At 43.4% G+C, this 15242-nt stretch overlaps 1 long non-coding RNA gene across 1 annotated transcript; it reads left to right on the top strand.

Annotated features, from left to right (window-relative positions):
• LOC134464413 (uncharacterized) lies at window positions 1–2773 on the top strand. Its single transcript, XR_010037885.1, has 3 exons — window positions 1–248; window positions 678–846; window positions 1293–2773. It is a non-coding gene; the product is annotated as an uncharacterized LOC134464413 (long non-coding RNA).
• The last annotated feature ends 12469 nt before the right edge of the window (window positions 2774–15242 follow it).

The following is a 15242-nucleotide window of genomic DNA, read 5'->3' as shown; positions in this document are numbered from 1 at the left end:
AGGTAGGGTTGGAGATCTTTGAAAAACGGTTCCTGTGAGCTATATTTTTGAAAATACACAGCCCGCCTCTCCCTTCAGCCCTCCCCTCAAAGCCACGCCTTCAAAACACATGAACGCGCATGCAGTCTGTCAAGTGTTCGGATTATCCCGGGAACCCACGAGAGCTCACGAGGCGGGGGGCGGGCTAGAAGCCACGACAAAGCGACTAGCCAAGCTAACTTCCAGCCATGGCACTGTCTCCGGCTACGGTAAGAATGTTCAACATCACAATAAACGCACAGGCCGTCATGGTTGCAATTTCAAGAAATATTGATGACAGTAGATGTATACTAGATTAGTTATTGAACTTGACTTGATACGTGTTACTTAGATATCTCATTCTAACTTCCTAACACTGATGACAGATGCTATACTGTCATCCCTAGACAGTAGTTCTAGCCAGTAGCTACAGTACTGACACATGGATTTATTTTGACAGATGTGTACCGCAGTATACATTTTACTATTGTATTTATATATACCCGACACCACAATCCGTAGTGTTTTAGGCTATGACTTCAGATTTCACTTCAGTTGTCGCACGCGCAGACACAGGGACAGAGGGAGTAAAGAAAAACAACCGAACTGATCAACGCTAATGAAATTGTTTTGGCTGACGATATTTTCATATGCTTTAGACCTTCCACGACCACGAGAGCTCCAGCTCTGACTTTCCTGGCCCATCACAATCATAACGACCTAACAGCCCAGTAGGACCGATGGCCAGAGATGGAGGAGGAGGAAGATAGACGCAGCAGAGGTCGGTTTGATTAGGGAGACTCCAACAGAATTGACGCCCTGCTAACTGTAAGGATGTACATTCATCCCTCAATAACATTGTCCTGCTGTATTCCTCCAGATGTGTAAGTATTGTAATGGATGTTATCACAACGGATGTACTCTATATCGCAACACGAGTAGGCTACACGAGTACACCTGTTGTGATAACCATTACAATATTTCTACTCCTATGAGTAGTAGTGTGATATTACATGGTTGTAGGTACACAACACCAGTGGTAGTTCAAGTACATCCATAAAAGCCCATCTACTTCATACATCTGTGTAACCCCTGGCACAACACCAGTTTGTAAGAAATTGACTGAAAACGTTGTATGCATATAATTGGCACATCTTTATTTATATACACAATAATGATTGCTTATGTCCATATTGGTCTTATTGTCAAGAGTTATTTAGTCCCCATCATCAAATAGAAAATGCACTACATAAAATGTATTTATTGCTTTGCAGGCCTTGATTCAATCATTGAATTTGAAGCAATCCCATCGGTTACTGCAGCGTGCCCTGACCCGTGACCCCAGTTTGATGTTCGACCTGGCACATGACATCTGGTCCTCAGTCACAGCCCAGTAGCACAACCAACCTGGCGCCTCTGCGCAATCTGTAAGGAGATGCCCATGAACATTGAAAGGAAATGCTGTGGTGTTCTCAGTTTTGATAAGACTTTGGGCTGATGTAGGACCAGGTGAGAGAAACGGTCTCTTCAGGCATGCAGCCTGCAGACAGTATGGGGCACTTGAACAGGGCTGACCTTGTAATACACAGTACAATACCCAGGATTAGCCAGGGTTACCCTGCTCCAATAGAGCAATATAAAAGGTTTATACAGAGTACGGTATAAAACACACAAACCGGCAGTGTGCAGACTTTTATTATTTTTCATTATCTGTAGGAGCATTCATCTGTACATCTCACCTTTTTGGTTTGGAACCACGTTTGTCTTGTTACCATTGTTTTTTTCATACATAGAAAATAAATGCAACCTGTCAAATGTTCTTCTGATTGTGGTCTTGTGGAATATATAAATTATGTAACCATGCATTTTCAGTCAGAGAATGAATTTAAAAAAAAGCCACACAGTCAAATTGTGTCCACCAATATTTACTGTCATTGAAATGTATGGACAATTTAAACAATGTATTACACATGACACTAGATACATTACTTTATACTATATTTACAGTTGTCATTACCACACAAAAACTCTGGGAAGGTGGGTAAGTGCAGCAACTGTGAAGGGCCTGGTTTGAGGTTGGAGGCATACATACATAAGTATGTGGTTGTGGAAGGACCCTGTCGGCTGTTGACCTGAGGGAAAAAAGAGCACAAATTGCATATTAGCACAGAGCCCATGCTTAGACCATAGACAGATAAATCATCTGGCACAATCTGCATGCAACCAACAGAACCTAGAAAGAGAAAGATTAGCAGCAATACACAAAGGGGACAAGTATACAAAAACATGCAAAGTGTTCTGATAAGGTGCATGGAGGTAGTCTGTGTTGATTCCAGCAACCTCAAAGACTGAAAAGTGTCCCAGTGTGTTGAATTGAAAACTTGGCGCGTGCGCGCGCACACATAGGAATATCATAATTTAGTGCAGTGTTTCTCAACAGGGGTGCCGGGTGCCGTAGGGCCCCCTCAGGGGTGCCGCGGAAACGTGGCTGATAAATAAATTATATAACATAAAACATATTTGTCAAAATTGATAAGTTAATGTTAGTCAGTGGAATCTTTGATCTGCCATTTACGCACAATAAAGTAAATATTGGTCACCCCAGCTGCAACTTTGAACGTAGGTCGTGCTACTAGGTTGTGTGTCTCCTAATGTGTTACATTCTAAGCTTGTGTGGTATCGGATGTGATGCTATATGGCTACTTGGTTTGGGGTGCCTTGAAATTTTCCATGAATTGAAAGGGTGCCTCGCCTAAAAAAAGGTTGAGAAACCCTGATTTAGTGTATCAATTACAACTACAGGATCTGTTCGCTTTTGTCAGATAGAACCATTGTTTTTCAAAGGCAGATCATTCCAAAAAGGATAGTAGTATCTGCAACTGGACGAAATTACACCCACAAACATGAATAAAATAAACTACCAGTGTGCGGTGATTCATTCTTCATTTACTTGGCAGCCTTGATATGTTGTGAAACAGGAGCAAGGAGCAGCTATGGAAAACACCACACCTTGGAATGGACAAAGCAGAACATTTCAATATAACCAGGGTAAAACAAATAATGTACCGGCATCTCCATGTGATCATTCAGTGTAGCCATCACAATAAAGATCTGCCGTGTAGCCGTCATGGTCATTAGGTGGTATTTATCAAATGCAAAACTACCGTCTTCTCAAACACGACATCAGCGAGTTAACAACATTAGGCCTATACCCACAATCATGTAAACATTTGAAAACCCAAGGCAATCTATTTTGCAATGCTGGAGCGGCGAACAGGTTGTGCTTGTGCTTGCTACTATTACCAGAGTCATACAACAGAGACGTACCAAAGCAAAACATGCAAACGATATATTTGTAAACCACTAGAAAGACATGGGCTTTGCTGGTCAAAGTAATGTGTGCGTAAACATGGTAGGTTACTTACTACGAGGTAGATCCGTATTTAGCAACTGAACGCGGATGGAGAAGGGGTGCTTCCGTCCTCCTCCCAGCTGGTTTGTCTGGCTCGTTCGCACAACTAGCAGCAAAACACACAAGAGTAACCGTCTGAGTTACACATAGCAATTCTGAAAACGTGTTCATGTGCACAGAATAAATGCCACAGGGGGGGAAAACACAAAAAAATAAAGCGATTGAGGTAGCAGCTATGTTAAGCAAGGTAGCAGCTAGATATGTTGGAGCTTGAGCTAGCTCTGACCCCTCTCAATGGATACTTGCCTAAAAAAAGACACCACTGTGTCCTAAACCAATTCACAAAATATTATACAGACAAATATATTATCTCACCTCTCGATTAGAAATATGGTCACCAAAGCGTATTTGAAGCCGCTGCCGTAGCCGACATCTGTGTCCAAGAGTGTCAGGTCCCATTTCAAATTTTCAGCCCGTGTTGGAGTCTGGTCTTGCGAGTCCGATGATAATCCAAGGGAGTATGTTATCCTGACATGGTTACCGGTAGTCTAGTGTTCCAAAAGCCAAAGTTCTTCCTGTAGCTCTGCAAAAGCCACCAAAGTTTCCAAGTAGCTCAGCCTGCTGCTAACTCTCGTTACCTTGCTACTAGCCGAGTGATGATGAGCCTTGTCGCGTGTGCATGAATGATGGGGGCGGGGTCGGTCAAGTTCACGAGTCGGTGAACGCGCAGGGAGGAGGGGTGAGTGCTGGCGGTTGATGGACGTGTCAGAAACCAATAGAAGTGATGATGAGTATTACTTCTATTGGTTGCCGTTTTCTTCTGACTACGCCCTCTACACTGGACCAAAAGATTTCGTTTTTTTTCCAAACACTCTATTTCAATGGGTGCTATGGCGTCATGAGGAGTTTTTCAGATGATATGGTAAAATATGTGCCAGAAAAACATCTCCTATCCCACCTTTAAGATTTTCACAGGTAGTAGTTCATGCTATTGTGTACGCTGAAAAATGTGCCTGGTGTTATAGTTCCAAGTCATATCTTTGTGGGATTTTTTTAAAAACTTGTCTATGGGAGTTTCAATAGGATCACCCTGGTGTTTGGAACGTAACCGCTAGGATCGCTGTTTTCCACTTTCCCTCCCAATATTTCAAGAAAGGTATGTACCATGCTACCAAAAACTATGGGTGCATGTGACAGGTAAGCTAACAGGCATGCTGAATGCTCATACATTTATAGCTATGGAGTTTATTCTAGGGTTTTTTTTCTCCTGCACGTTTGTATACCGTCTCTATATATTTGTAATAGACAGCACTCGAATTAATGCTGCTAACCCTCCCGGGTAACCAAGTTGTTGGCGATTGAAACAATAACCCCAGAACCCCGCCGACTTTCTGAAAGGCAGCTTTGTCCGAAGGTTGGGTATGCGACGGTTCCTCTGCTTGCATGCTAGTCGCCAATGAACTTTTTATTTCACAGTAGTTCTAGATCGGCCCTTCTGGCACCAAAAACAACAATGGGACTAACGTTTCAAAGTCACTTACCAAATCACCTTCTGAAGGGCCTTCTGCATTATCCTGCCTTGTTTGCTGAACGTTTTGACTATGCGAGGCCTAAACCATTTTCTTTTAAATGAATTTCACTTTAATTAGTTTACTGTTGCATTCAGTGAAATGTTAAACCTCGGAATGGCAACAATGGCCACAAACCGGATCCCGAGGGGAAACATGGGACACACGTGTCAATTTATCTGACCATTCAATCGCCTAAATGCAAGAGGTGAGATTTACACTGGTGAATCTCCAAATGAAAGGACATGCATGCAGGCGCATCAGAATTGGTTTTAATGGGCTGCTGGTAAACCAGAACAATTTTGGATGAAAGTTTTGAGTTATTATCTTATTTAAAGATCCAGTGAAGATCTTAGCTTCCTCTATGATCATATTTTTCCATGGTCACCTTCCACATTCTATCATAATCTTCTGTTTTTATGGTGCCATACACCCAAACAAGGTTTCCTGTGGCTGAGGCTGCCACAGAATGATGCGACCTCCTTGGTCCACCACCATGTTTAATTGTGGAAACCATGATATATAAAGTTTCAAAGACTATCCCTTTCTTCACCTGACAGAAGCAGAATTCATGCATCAAAGCAGGTGCAATTGAATCTCATCAGATGAAAGCAGAGACTTTCAAAACTCATTTTTGACTTCCAAATGTTCATAGGCAAAGCTCAATAACACTCTGATATGCACCGACTTTAGTAAATGATGGCCCCAAAGCCAATATGATGACAAGCCCTAACAGCTGTCTTTCTTGAAATAAAAACTCCAGATGAGGCCAGGTCAATAACAATAATCTAGGCAGGTGTCCAATGCTTCTTTGGTCTAATGACACTAAGCAGTTTCCACAGTTACACATAGTAGTGGGGGCATCAAGTTCTTAGACCAAGGGTCCCCAAACTTTTTTCTCTAGTAGTAGAGCGGCTACAGGAGAAATCGTGCAAATTATGATACAAGCGTGAAATTTGGCAAGTATGTGCTCAAGACCCATACGATCAAATCTACCCGATTGGCCACTTGAAATGGCGGCCATTTTCCAAGATGGCCGCCAAAAAAGACCCCAGAAATGGATTTATTGCATAGAATTGACCTAGAAAATTATGATACAAGCATGAAATTCAACATGTATGTGCTCAAGAACAATATGATCAGATCTACCTGATTGGCCACTTGAAATGGCGGCCATTTTCCAAGATGGCCGCCAAAAAAGACACCAGAAATTGATTTATTGCATGTAATTGACCTTGTAAATTATGATACAAGTATGAAATTCAACATATATGTGCTCAAGACCAATACAATCAAATCTACCTGATTGGCCACTTCAAATGGCGGCCATTTTCCAAGATGGCTGCCAAAAAAGACCCCAGAAATAGATTTATTGCATAGAATTGACCTAGAAAATGATGATACAGGCATGAAATTCAACATGTATGTGCTTAAGACCAATACGGTCAAATCTACCTGATTGGCCACTTGAAATGGTGGCCATTTTCCAAGATGGCCGCCAAAAAAGACCCCAGAAAGTGATTTATTGCATAAAATTGACCTACAAAAGTATGATACAAGCATGCAATTCAACATGTATGTGCTTAAGACCAATACGATCAAATCTATCTGATTTGCCATTTGCAATGGTGGCAATTTTCCAAAATGGCCACCATGAAAGAATCTAAAAATGGATTTGTTGCACAGAATTGAGAAAGGAAATTATGATACAAGCACAACCAAGAAATTTGGCAGTTATGTGCTTAAGACCAACTCAATAATTTCCAGTTTAAATGACGGCGATTTTCCAAGATGGCCGCCAAAAAATACCATAGAAATGGATTTGTTGCACAGGATTGATCAAGCAAGTTATTATACAAGCATCAATTTTGGCATGAATGTGCAAAAAAAAACAATACAATCAAATCTTCCTGACTCGCCACTTAAAATGGAAGCCATTTTATAATATGGCCACAAAAAGGCTGAATTTAGCCCAAAGGTGAGCAAAAAAATGATGACACAAGTATGTAATTTTGTGTGTTTGTGCTTAAGAGCAATAGGCCTATAATCAAATCCACTCATTTGCATTTTAAAGATGGCCATCAAAGAAGACACTAGAACTTCATTAATTGCAATTAATCTAGCAGATGTGGCCCAAATCAATGTTAACATTCACTGTTTGAATTTCCAATGATTTCATCATAGAAGGAAATACAATCAAGCAAAAAGGCACATAACTATAGGCTACCAAGGGTAACCCCGGCTCTCTGAGGCATATGAACCAGACATCTCACTATGGGTAACGCCAGCGACCATTTGCCAAAACTTGATTTCAATCTTGCCGTCATGCCAATGAGCTGCACAGCTGGGGATCCCGCCCCCTCGGGGACAAATCCGAGGTACGTTGGGCTCTGAGCTTCAATCTGAGGCAACTAGCCTTTGAGCTTGTGGGTGAGTGTAGCAATCTAGTGAGATGTCTCGTTCATCTCCCTCAGAGAACCAGAGTTACCCTCGGTAACCTATAGTTCTCTTTCTGTCAAAACACTTGACATCCCACTGTGGGTATTGAAAAACTCCAGATTGAGTTGCCTTTACCTAGAATGCGCAAACAAAAGCTTGGCCGGGGCACAGACCATTCTCCTGCCGATGCCCAGAGCTGTTGAAGGCGAAGAGGCAGCGTCCATCAGCAGTGATAAGTATCATGCTCACCCAACGCGCAGCTCGAGACGCAACAGCCACCCAAGGGCCCAGGGTCTTAGTTCCGAACCCGAAGAAGAGAGGCTAGGCACCAGGCGCACAAAGGCAGCGTCCGGACATCCAATACCACGGAGAGCACGCAGTGGAGGGAACCCAGGGCACGGAAACCACCCGTCTGGGTGTAACCGATGTGCAGGTGGAGCCCACAGAGGTGTAGCGAGGCCCCCAATATCAAGTGGTATTCCCCAATAGCAAACCAGGCCTTGGCACAAGGGGGAATTTCCAGAATGTTCAGTACACAACATCTGCAGGTGCAACCGTGCTGGCAGAAAAGACCATTCTCTATCAGGGCCGTAGGTCCACGTTGCGGACGGAGAACCTAGTAGCAACCATCACCACAGCAAGCTGGCCAAGCCAGCCCCGATAGATACCCGTTTGAGGGCACACACTATGGTTCCTGAAGTCCAAGGGGGACATAAAAGATACACTTCCCCTCGATCATGCATCCTGGTCGAGCAGGGGCCTGAGATACTTCATTGGAGAAGTATGGTCTAGCTAACCACGGTCGCCCTACCCAGGGACAGCACTCCAGGCAGCACAATTGACACTCACGCTCCTGCTGAGCCAGTAAGGGGTGACCGACCCAAGGGAGACACGTGTAATGCGTCCTATTAGGAGAGGCGAGGATCCAGGTGGTCTTGACACGATCAGCCTTCTCACCCTCGGGTAGAGGGCGCAACTGACTAGAGAAGTTGCGTTCCACAGAATGTTCCACAGCCTCTGGGAGGAGGCTCTTATCTTTGAATGTTCCAGGCTGACAAGCCAAAGCCATTATGTGATAGCTAAATCAAACATGTTATGTCAAAATAAATTAAATTAAAGCAAATAAACTAAATTCATGACAATGCTTGTTTTTGGTGTACCTTTTGTTTAACAGCAATATCGAGAGAACCACGAATTGCCGTTATTGACATATTATTACCGCAGTGTCATCATATTATTAGCATCTCATAACCTTCGGGGTGTGGGGGGGGGGGGGCACTGCCTCCATTGATATTGAATTAAGAACTGGCATTAGCATGTCATCACCATGCTATTTGTGTGTCATACTGTGAGTGGCTTATGTGTCATTGCAGAATATGTTTAATATCTGTATCAGTTCATCATCCATGCTAACATATTCAAGGAGAGTGAACAATTATTTCCACCAAATTTGCAATATGCACATATGACATTTGCAAATTTCTAGGGTCTTTTTGGCTGCCATCTTGGAAAATGGCCAGCATTTTAAGTAGCAAATAAAGTAGACTTGATTGTAGGCCTATTGGTCTTAATCGCATACAAACCGAGTTTCATCATAAATTGCTTGGACAATTCTGTGCAATAAATTATTTTCTAGGGTCTTTTAGTTTTTTAGCAGCCATCTTAGAAAATGGCCGCCATTTCAAGTGAGTAATTGGGTAAATTTGATTGCACTGGTCTTAAGCACATACATGTTGAATTTCATGCTTGTATCATAATTTGCTAGGTCAATTCTATGCAATAAATCAATGTCTGGGGTCCTTTTGGCGGCCATCTTGGAAAATGGCCACCATTTCAAGTGGCCAATCTAGTAGATTTGATCGTATTGATCTTAAGCACATACATGCTGAATTTCATGCTTGTATCATCATTTTCTAGGTCAATTCTATGCAATAAATCAATTTCTGGTGTCTTTTTGGCAGCCATCTTGGAAAATGGCCGCCATTTCAAGTGGCCAATCAGGTAGATTTGATCGTATATGTCTTAAACACATACATGTTGATTTTCATGCTTTCATCATAAATTTCTAGGTCAATTCTATGCAATAAATCCATTTCTGGAGCCCTTTTTGGCGGCCATCTTGGAAAATGGCCGCCATTTCAAGTGGCCAATCAGGTAGATTTGATTATAGTGGTCTTGAGCACATACCTGCCAAGTTTCATGCTTGTATCATAATTTGCACGATTCAAGCCAAATTGGCCTTGTAGCCGCTCTACTATAGGGGCCACATTATCGAACAGGCGTTCCAATGCATTTCAGCAAGTAGGAGGTCCGAAAAATCCCATCTCATTACGCACCATTAACGCACTAGCCTACAACAAGATGGATTGAGATGGATTAAGATAGGTCTATTGTGCACACATTGGATCATGTGTTTTGTGTTGACAGTTTGCAGTTAACTCATGCAACAAAACTTGCATTGCAACAACCAAAAGTCCCCCAACTTAACACGTCACTCATACTAGTATCTTGGACCACCTTTTAGCTAAGCTTACTGGATTCATATTCTTAAGCCCTCACAAGCCTATGCTTAATGCTCTTAGATGTATTGTTATGTTGTGCCAAATTTGCAGTAAATATATCCAACCTAATAAAACGTTTTGGAATGCATTTTCCTAATTTCAATGCTTGCTTAATTACTGCACTTCCCCTTGCCTTTATTAACACATTTTAAAAAGATTTGGAACCAAGTAGCTGTAAGTCCAGGTGTGGTATGGCATGATTTGCACGTGTATATGGCAAGTAGTATTCAGGCGCCATGCCTGATTTCAGGCTTGACAGAGTTTGCAAAAAATAAAAACATTGATAATAATTAGCCATTAGGTTATTCTTATCTCAGAAAGTGTTACAGGTTCAGGGTTTTCTTCTACTATCAGGCTTGAATAATGGTCATACTACACAGGCTATTAAATGTTCTAATAATGTGTCAAAATAGGCCTACGTTACGTCACTATGCAGTATCTTGTCGTCGCCGTTAGAGCAGGGGAAAAAGTTCAGGCTCAGGATTTTTTTTCACTATCACCCCTGTATATGACATAGGCCTACCTGTCTCTCAATGTTAGTGAGATAGCAGAGAAAAGGAAGAAATTCATAGAATATTAGAGACGTTAAAAAGTGCATAAGCTAGTAATGAATCTTCTTTCAAAATGTTTTAATGCCCCGACAATTTTTCATTATAAGAGCATTTGTTTTATTTTGCATTTTATGAACTGTACTGTAACAGACGTCATGTTGTACTTTACCCAGCCTCACATGCAGGGTAGTAACTCATTTGAACACTTTATTTCCTCTTTGCAGAATGTCAGCAGCAGCACGTACATGCAGGGCGTGTGAGAGAAAAATAAATATATCTAAAAAAATGTGCCCACACTGTGGTGCTGGGCAGCCGTATAAGGCATGGCCTACAAGAAAACTTGCTGCCTTCCAAGAGAGGGCAGCTGAGTGGGCCAACCAGGTGAAAAAAAATAGAAATGTCAGTCATTTCAAGGATGAAATCACTATTATGGTAAGGAAAATAAATCTGTCCATTTTTTGATAACTGATTTAATAAGTATTGCGCCGACACTCGTATTGTACAGGGCTCAGATCCGGCACTGAAATTGCAGCATCGGTATCAGCGAGTACCAACAAATAGGGTACCAATACCATTTACTGACACAAAAAGTAATAATGCTTAGTCAAGTAAGTAAAAATCACTGAATTGCATTAAAGCGATGGTTCGGAGTAGAATCACCCTAATGCCATTTGAACCGTGACACCCATCCACCTTTACGCCCGAAGTGTTTTCTGCCGCAGGCTTACATCAACAGAGTTGCCGTGTTATTCGATGTTTATTCCGGATAGCTTGACTCAAGCGCATATGGATCCTGGGCACCGTCTCCAAACTTTCCCACAAAAATAACATGTCATGACACCAAACTTCTACAGTATAACAAATGTGGTTTGTACTCACAAAAAGATGAATGGGAAATTTTGTACATAGTCCAGGAGTTTATTAGTAACAACACACGAGACGATTAGCTTTTCTGCTGCTAAACATCCGTCGACGTCACTTCCTCCAGCTGGGACTTTCTTTATTGTAAGGTTTGTGTTTTAGTCTACAGCCAGGATATATGCACGAGTGTGGCATCGTCTTCTATTTATTAAACGTGGTAAAATTTAAATCCGAAGTGGTTAATTTCTAGTTGTAGCGCAAGCTGTCTTTTTTAGTTTTCCGCCTTCCGGACTCACGTGTATTTGTTTCCATCAACAAAGTCCCAGCTGGAGGAAGTGACGTCGACGGATGTTTAGCAGCAGAAAAGCTAATCGTCTCGTGTGTTGTTAGTAATAAACTCCTGGACTATGTACAAAGTTTCAAATTCATCTTTTTGTGAGTACAAACCACATTTGTTATACTGTAGAAGTTTGGTGTCATGACATGTTATTTTTGTGGGGAAAGTTTGGAGACGGTGCCCAGGATCCATATGCGCTTGAGTCAAGCTATCCGGAATAAACATCGAATAACACGGCAACTCTGTTGATGTAAGCCTGCGGCAGAAAACACTTCGGGTGTAAAGGTGGATGGGTGTCACGGTTCAAATGGCATTAGGGTGATTCTACTCCGAACCATCGCTTTAAATGAGCCATCTTCCGCCCCCACTCTTGCAGGCTCTGAGGGTGTTTTACTCTTAGAACTCTTCGTAGCCAAGTTTGGGTGGGACCCATACACCACTCCTGCTGGGTCCCGCCACCATGGGTAGCTAGCCCATGGTGGCCCCGGTGGGGTGTATTCCCTCCTGTCAGCTGTCTCTCCATGCTGTCGCAAGGTCTTCCTCTTGTTGCCAGCTGCACTTTCAGCAGTGAATCCCAGCATCCCAGGTTCACTCCCATCAACCACCATTCACTTTGAGCCCCAGGCCAGGTTCTTCCTTCTGGCCCACAGCCACTGTCTCCCCTTTTCAGCGGCCCTGGCGAGGTCCTTGATGGCCTGCCTGTATGCCTCCCCCCCACCCCCATCTTGCTGAGTAGTTGAGGTGGCTATGAATCCCCTGTAGCCTACTCCAACCGGGCATACCTTCACGTTCCCTCCTTGTTTTTGGGCGTCTGCTGCAAGATCAGTGTATCTCCGCTTCTTCCGCTCAAAGGCTTCCTCTACAGCACCCTCCCAGGGTACCATGAGTTCAATGACGTACACCAGCTTGAGTGAGGAAGACCACAAAACAAGGTCAGGATGCAGCACTAATGCAAGACTTCTGAGCACCTGGTTGTGTCGCTAGGGTAAAGCTGGTCTTGCATCCCACTAAGATGTGCTTCAGTGTTGCTGGGCTTGGGCACAAGGAGCACGTGGGGTCACCACCATACCATGGGGCACCTAAGTCACGCTCTCTACTTCCTGGTTCATGGGGCAATAAGTTGCAAAAAATGTAATGGAAGTGAACGAGGCGAGTCATGGTGGATTTGTGGTGCATTGGTGGAGGTCCAAGGTCTGGATTAGTGTCGAAAACAACTCATTTCAAGCCCAGTTATTATTTTTTGACTCCCCCTGCCCCATGAACAAGGAAGTAGAGGGCAAGAGTAGAGGTGAAGCTAAGTCGCCTCTTTTTTCCCGATCGGGGTCCATCTCAAGGCGACTTTTGGTGTTCTTTCATTGGGCATTCTGAACAGATGGCCGAGCCATCTTAAGCTGGGCTTACACTGTGCGACTTTTGCCCCGATTTGGCACTCGCACGACTTTTGGGGAGTCGATTTCTTGCTCAATCGCGATTCTCCTCACGATCGTGCAATCACAGGGTCGCAAGAAAATCAAAATGGTTTGAAATTCTGGTCGTGGCTCATGCGTAAATCGCACAGTTAAAGCAGTGCTACGACCCGATTTGACTAGCCTAGAAATCTAGACGCCCCTAGCGACCGCAAATTGAATTTGCTCCCGGGGCAGTCTAGCGGACCCCGGTCGTTTTGCGAGGCTGAAAGTTATCCGATGACAGGGCCAATCAAATCGCGAGGGGGGCCGGGCTACCTAGTAAACAGGAAACTTTCTAAGAAGAAGCATGGTGTCCGTCCGTGCTACGTACAGCACGAAAGTGTTTACTTAATTTAAAAAGCCTGGATGATAATACATTTTGTGGCTGACATGGATTGATGTAATAATACACCATGAACTTATCGGACACAAATAGATCTCAACACATTACCATTTGATCATTCGATGTTTTAAACTAGCTCGGTAAGCTAAGTTGAGCATTTTACAGAACCAGATAGTCACACGCTATTATCAGACCACTACTGTGGGTGTAGAATGAAATTGCTGCCCCAATTTCTAATAAGACACATGCCATTAAAAACGAGACATTTGGGAGCTTTGAAAGTCTTTGAGTAGCTTACTAAATAGATGGGATCGATAGTCTGGCTAGTGGGAGCGAGCTGACCGGGGAGCGTCCTGCGTTGGGAGCGACAATCAGGGAAAGTTATGGGTATACAGCTAGCTAGCTAACACCGAACATGCCATGTTGACAACAATCATACATATAACCATTTAACAAGCCCCAAATTGCTCGACATTTCGCTGATTGATCAAAGAGGGCCATGTGGTTGAAAACGAGGCCATGTGGTTGAACTGTATAAGTGAAAACACGATTTATTAGGAAACTTGGTTGTGGCTGTGGTCATCACACGCTTTCACTGCTACGACGGCTGGAAGTTGCCGCTTCACCTACAAAGAGGCCCTCGCTAGTGGCTAGCTAACCTGTCGTCAATAACAGAGCTAGGTATCCAGCCTTGTATTATATGCCTGCCCCAAATTCTAATAAGATCCATGTCATTAAAAACGAGACATTTGGGAGCTTTGAAAGTCTGTAAGTCGCTTACTAAATAGATGGGAATGACACCTAGTCTACCGAGCTAGTGGCTAGGCTAGCCATGTATTAGTTATGGGTATACAGCTAGCTAGCTAACACCGATGCCATGTTGACAACAATCATAAATATAACCATTTAACAAGCCCCACATTGCTCAACATTTCGCTGATTGATCAAGGAGGGCCAAGTGGTTGAAAACGATGCATTATTAGGAAACTTGTTTGTGGCTGTGGTCATCACACGAATTCACTGCTACGACGGCTCGAAGTTGCCGCTGCACCTACAAAGGGGCGTGTCGCGTGTACGTTGTGAAAGACAGCTGTGACGTTACACAGAAGTGTGTGGGGATTGGTTGTTCCACCATCCTATTGCATGACGTTGAGTGCTGAAGCAACCGTTTATCCCGCCCACACTGCCGCCCAGTCCTCCTAGACCCTGGTACAGCTTTTTGCTGTACGGGTCTGGCTGCACTAGGCTACGATTTGACACTTCCCATGCACAAATTAATAGGGCCGTGCGATTCGCTGTTGAGCGCGACCTCATCTCCACCTCAGGTGCGCATGTTCCCTCCTCTGCAGACCGGGGAAACATGCCTGTCGCGTCGTACAGTGGAAGCATTTCGCTCGCATCCGACTGTCAGCTCGTGTCGTGTGAAGTCGTGAGCTGTGAACTTTTAAACAGTGAAATTCCATCGAGCAGTGTGAACAGAAGCTTAAGTGTATGCCCAGCTTTAGTCTTAGTTTTTGAATTTCAAGACACATTTGTGAATTGCCTGTCCTCTTGTTAAGTACCTCATTTGATATCTTGTTTGGCCAAAAGATGTTGCAGATTTTGCGGAGGCAGTTGTTATGGAAGACCTCAACATTTCGCACGTCTTGTTTTGTAAATCTCCAGCACTCAGAGCCATACAGCAGGACAGCCTTGACATTGCAT

The sequence above is a fragment of the Engraulis encrasicolus genome, chromosome 15 (genome assembly GCF_034702125.1).
Source record: "Engraulis encrasicolus isolate BLACKSEA-1 chromosome 15, IST_EnEncr_1.0, whole genome shotgun sequence".
In the NCBI taxonomy this organism is placed as follows: Eukaryota; Metazoa; Chordata; class Actinopteri; order Clupeiformes; family Engraulidae; genus Engraulis; species Engraulis encrasicolus.
Note: the sequence above shows the minus strand (reverse complement) of the source record. Positions and strands in the feature narration are given on the sequence as shown.